A 6,397-nucleotide genomic window follows, 5' to 3' on the forward strand; every position below is an offset into this window, starting at 1 on the left:
CCATATGCAGTCACATACCGGGACCAAATCAGAGTGGTCACTGATGCTAAAAAGTGAAAAATCTGCCGAAACAGGGCATAAAAAGACACAAAACCACCTTTTCCATCAAGAAGATGATGATTGCAGCCACTTGGCTGTGAAAAGTGTGCTTTTTGAGCTTTTTACGCTCTGAAAACGCTTATTTCACCATATGCAGTCACATACCGGGACCAAATCAGAGTGGTCACTGATGCTAAAAAGTGAAAAATCTGCCAAAACAGGGCATAAAAAGACACAAAACCACCTTTTCCATCAAGAAGATGATGATTGCAGCCACTTGGCTGTGAAAAGTGTGCTTTTTGAGCTTTTTACGCTCTGAAAACGCTTATTTCACCATATGCAGTCACATACCGGGACCAAATCAGAGTGGTCACTGATGCTAAAAAGTGAAAAATCTGCCGAAACAGGGCATAAAAAGACACAAAACCACCTTTTCCATCAAGAAGATGATGATTGCAGCCACTTGGCTGTGAAAAGTGTGCTTTTTGAGCTTTTTACGCTCTGAAAACGCTTATTTCACCATATGCAGTCACATACCGGGACCAAATCAGAGTGGTCACTGATGCTAAAAAGTGAAAAATCTGCAGAAACAGGGCATAAAAAGACACAAAACCACCTTTTCCATCAAGAAGATGATGATTGCAGCCACTTGGCTGTGAAAAGTGTGCTTTTTGAGCTTTTTACGCTCTGAAAACGCTTATTTCACCATATGCAGTCACATACCGGGACCAAATCAGAGTGGTCACTGATGCTAAAAAGTGAAAAATCTGCCAATTTAGGACATAAAAAGACACAAAACCACCTTTTCCATCAAGAAGATGATGATTGCAGCCACTTGGCTGTGAAAAGTGTGCTTTTTGAGCTTTTTACGCTCTGAAAACGCTTATTTCACCATATGCAGTCACATACCGGGACCAAATCAGAGTGGTCACTGATGCTAAAAAGTGAAAAATCTGCAGAAACAGGGCATAAAAAGACACAAAACCACCTTTTCCATCAAGAAGATGATGATTGCAGCCACTTGGCTGTGAAAAGTGTGCTTTTTGAGCTTTTTACGCTCTGAAAACGCTTATTTCACCATATGCAGTCACATACCGGGACCAAATCAGAGTGGTCACTGATGCTAAAAAGTTAAAAATCTGCCAATTTAGGGCATAAAAAGACACAAAACCACCTTTTCCATCAAGAAGATGATGATTGCAGCCACTTGGCTGTGAAAAGTGTGCTTTTTGAGCTTTTTACGCTCTGAAAACGCTTATTTCACCATATGCAGTCACATACCGGGACCAAATCAGAGTGGTCACTGATGCTAAAAAGTTAAAAATCTGCCAATTTAGGGCATAAAAAGACACAAAACCACCTTTTCCATCAAGAAGATGATGATTGCAGCCACTTGGCTGTGAAAAGTGTGCTTTTTGAGCTTTTTACGCTCTGAAAACGCTTATTTCACCATATGCAGTCACATACCGGGACCAAATCAGAGTGGTCACTGATGCTAAAAAGTGAAAAATCTGCAGAAACAGGGCATAAAAAGACACAAAACCACCTTTTCCATCAAGAAGATGATGATTGCAGCCACTTGGCTGTGAAAAGTGTGCTTTTTGAGCTTTTTACGCTCTGAAAACGCTTATTTCACCATATGCAGTCACATACCGGGACCAAATCAGAGTGGTCACTGATGCTAAAAAGTGAAAAATCTGCCGAAACAGGGCATAAAAAGACACAAAACCACCTTTTCCATCAAGAAGATGATGATTGCAGCCACTTGGCTGTGAAAAGTGTGCTTTTTGAGCTTTTTACGCTCTGAAAACGCTTATTTCACCATATGCAGTCACATACCGGGACCAAATCAGAGTGGTCACTGATGCTAAAAAGTGAAAAATCTGCCAAAACAGGGCATAAAAAGACACAAAACCACCTTTTCCATCAAGAAGATGATGATTGCAGCCACTTGGCTGTGAAAAGTGTGCTTTTTGAGCTTTTTACGCTCTGAAAACGCTTATTTCACCATATGCAGTCACATACCGGGACCAAATCAGAGTGGTCACTGATGCTAAAAAGTGAAAAATCTGCCAATTTAGGGCATAAAAAGACACAAAACCACCTTTTCCATCAAGAAGATGATGATTGCAGCCACTTGGCTGTGAAAAGTGTGCTTTTTGAGCTTTTTACGCTCTGAAAACGCTTATTTCACCATATGCAGTCACATACCGGGACCAAATCAGAGTGGTCACTGATGCTAAAAAGAGAAAAATCTGCAGAAACAGGGCATAAAAAGACACAAAACCACCTTTTCCATCAAGAAGATGATGATTGCAGCCACTTGGCTGTGAAAAGTGTGCTTTTTGAGCTTTTTACGCTCTGAAAACGCTTATTTCACCATATGCAGTCACATACCGGGACCAAATCAGAGTGGTCACTGATGCTAAAAAGTGAAAAATCTGCCAATTTAGGGCATAAAAAGACACAAAACCACCTTTTCCATCAAGAAGATGATGATTGCAGCCACTTGGCTGTGAAAAGTGTGCTTTTTGAGCTTTTTACGCTCTGAAAACGCTTATTTCACCATATTCAGTCACATACCGGGACCAAATCAGAGTGGTCACTGATGCTAAAAAGTGAAAAATCTGCAGAAACAGGGCATAAAAAGACACAAAACCACCTTTTCCATCAAGAAGATGATGATTGCAGCCACTTGGCTGTGAAAAGTGTGCTTTTTGAGCTTTTTACGCTCTGAAAACGCTTATTTCACCATATGCAGTCACATACCGGGACCAAATCAGAGTGGTCACTGATGCTAAAAAGTGAAAAATCTGCCAAAACAGGGCATAAAAAGACACAAAACCACCTTTTCCATCAAGAAGATGATGATTGCAGCCACTTGGCTGTGAAAAGTGTGCTTTTTGAGCTTTTTACGCTCTGAAAACGCTTATTTCACCATATGCAGTCACATACCGGGACCAAATCAGAGTGGTCACTGATGCTAAAAAGTGAAAAATCTGCCGAAACAGGGCATAAAAAGACACAAAACCACCTTTTCCATCAAGAAGATGATGATTGCAGCCACTTGGCTGTGAAAAGTGTGCTTTTTGAGCTTTTTACGCTCTGAAAACGCTTATTTCACCATATGCAGTCACATACCGGGACCAAATCAGAGTGGTCACTGATGCTAAAAAGTGAAAAATCTGCAGAAACAGGGCATAAAAAGACACAAAACCACCTTTTCCATCAAGAAGATGATGATTGCAGCCACTTGGCTGTGAAAAGTGTGCTTTTTGAGCTTTTTACGCTCTGAAAACGCTTATTTCACCATATGCAGTCACATACCGGGACCAAATCAGAGTGGTCACTGATGCTAAAAAGTGAAAAATCTGCCAATTTAGGGCATAAAAAGACACAAAACCACCTTTTCCATCAAGAAGATGATGATTGCAGCCACTTGGCTGTGAAAAGTGTGCTTTTTGAGCTTTTTACGCTCTGAAAACGCTTATTTCACCATATGCAGTCACATACCGGGACCAAATCAGAGTGGTCACTGATGCTAAAAAGTGAAAAATCTGCCAATTTAGGGCATAAAAAGACACAAAACCACCTTTTCCATCAAGAAGATGATGATTGCAGCCACTTGGCTGTGAAAAGTCTGCTTTTTGAGCTTTTTACGCTCTGAAAACGCTTATTTCACCATATGCAGTCACATACCGGGACCAAATCAGAGTGGTCACTGATGCTAAAAAGTGAAAAATCTGCCAATTTAGGGCATAAAAATACACAAAACCACCTTTTCCATCAAGAAGATGATGATTGCAGCCACTTGGCTGTGAAAAGTGTGCTTTTTTAGCTTTTTACGCTCTGAAAACGCTTATTTCACCATATGCAGTCACATACCGGGACCAAATCAGAGTGGTCACTGATGCTAAAAAGTGAAAAATCTGCCAAAACAGGGCATAAAAAGACACAAAACCACCTTTTCCATCAAGAAGATGATGATTGCAGCCACTTGGCTGGGAAAAGTGTGCTTTTTGAGCTTTTTACGCTCTGAAAACGCTTATTTCACCATATGCAGTCACATACAGGGACCAAATCAGAGTGGTCACTGATGCTAAAAAGTGAAAAATCTGCCAATTTAGGACATAAAAAGACACAAAATCACCTTTTCCATCAAGAAGATGATGATTGCAGCCACTTGGCTGTGAAAAGTGTGCTTTTTTAGCTTTTTACGCTCTGAAAACGCTTATTTCACCATATGCAGTCACATACCGGGACCAAATCAGAGTGGTCACTGATGCTAAAAAGTGAAAAATCTGCCAAAACAGGGCATAAAAAGACACAAAACCACCTTTTCCATCAAGAAGATGATGATTGCAGCCACTTGGCTGTGAAAAGTGTGCTTTTTGAGCTTTTTACGCTCTGAAAACGCTTATTTCACCATATGCAGTCACATACCGGGACCAAATCAGAGTGGTCACTGATGCTAAAAAGTGAAAAATCTGCCAAAACAGGGCATAAAAAGACACAAAACCACCTTTTCCATCAAGAAGATGATGATTGCAGCCACTTGGCTGTGAAAAGTCTGCTTTTTGAGCTTTTTACGCTCTGAAAACGCTTATTTCACCATATGCAGTCACATACCGGGACCAAATCAGAGTGGTCACTGATGCTAAAAAGTGAAAAATCTGCCAATTTAGGGCATAAAAAGACACAAAACCACCTTTTCCATCAAGAAGATGATGATTGCAGCCACTTGGCTGTGAAAAGTGTGCTTTTTGAGCTTTTTACGCTCTGAAAACGCTTATTTCACCATATGCAAGTCACATACCGGGACCAAATCAGAGTGGTCACTGATGCTAAAAAGTGAAAAATCTGCCAAAACAGGGCATAAAAAGACACAAAACCACCTTTTCCATCAAGAAGATGATGATTGCAGCCACTTGGCTGTGAAAAGTGTGCTTTTTGAGCTTTTTACGCTCTGAAAACGCTTATTTCACCATATGCAGTCACATACCGGGACCAAATCAGAGTGGTCACTGATGCTAAAAAGTGAAAAATCTGCCAATTTAGGGCATAAAAAGACACAAAACCACCTTTTCCATCAAGAAGATGATGATTGCAGCCACTTGGCTGTGAAAAGTGTGCTTTTTGAGCTTTTTACGCTCTGAAAACGCTTATTTCACCATATGCAGTCACATACCGGGACCAAATCATAGTGGTCACTGATGCTAAAAAGTGAAAAATCTGCCAATTTAGGACATAAAAAGACACAAAACCACCTTTTCCATCAAGAAGATGATGATTGCAGCCACTTGGCTGTGAAAAGTGTGCCTTTTGAGCTTTTTACGCTCTGAAAACGCTTATTTCACCATATGCAGTCACATACCGGGACCAAATCAGAGTGGTCACTGATGCTAAAAAGTGAAAAATCTGCCAATTTAGGACATAAAAAGACACAAAACCACCTTTTCCATCAAGAAGATGATGATTGCAGCCACTTGGCTGTGAAAAGTGTGCTTTTTGAGCTTTTTACGCTCTGAAAACGCTTATTTCACCATATGCAGTCACATACCGGGACCAAATCATAGTGGTCACTGATGCTAAAAAGTGAAAAATCTGCAGAAACAGGGCATAAAAAGACACAAAACCACCTTTTCCATCAAGAAGATGATGATTGCAGCCACTTGGCTGTGAAAAGTGTGCTTTTTGAGCTTTTTACGCTCTGAAAACGCTTATTTCACCATATGCAGTCACATACCGGGACCAAATCAGAGTGGTCACTGATGCTAAAAAGTGAAAAATCTGCCAATTTAGGACATAAAAAGACACAAAACCACCTTTTCCATCAAGAAGATGATGATTGCAGCCACTTGGCTGTGAAAAGTGTGCTTTTTGAGCTTTTTACGCTCTGAAAACGCTTATTTCACCATATGCAGTCACATACCGGGACCAAATCAGAGTGGTCACTGATGCTAAAAAGTGAAAAATCTGCCAAAACAGGGCATAAAAAGACACAAAACCACCTTTTCCATCAAGAAGATGATGATTGCAGCCACTTGGCTGTGAAAAGTGTGCTTTTTGAGCTTTTTACGCTCTGAAAACGCTTATTTCACCATATGCAGTCACATACCGGGACCAAATCAGAGTGGTCACTGATGCTAAAAAGTGAAAAATCTGCCAATTTAGGACATAAAAAGACACAAAACCACCTTTTCCATCAAGAAGATGATGATTGCAGCCACTTGGCTGTGAAAAGTGTGCTTTTTGAGCTTTTTACGCTCTGAAAACGCATATTTCACCATATGCAGTCACATACCGGGACCAAATCAGAGTGGTCACTGATGCTAAAAAGTGAAAAATCTGCCAATTT

This window comes from Lutjanus erythropterus, unplaced genomic scaffold (genome assembly GCF_056507025.1).
Source record: "Lutjanus erythropterus isolate fLutEry1 unplaced genomic scaffold, fLutEry1.hap2 Scaffold_166, whole genome shotgun sequence".
In the NCBI taxonomy this organism is placed as follows: domain Eukaryota; kingdom Metazoa; phylum Chordata; class Actinopteri; order Lutjaniformes; family Lutjanidae; genus Lutjanus; species Lutjanus erythropterus.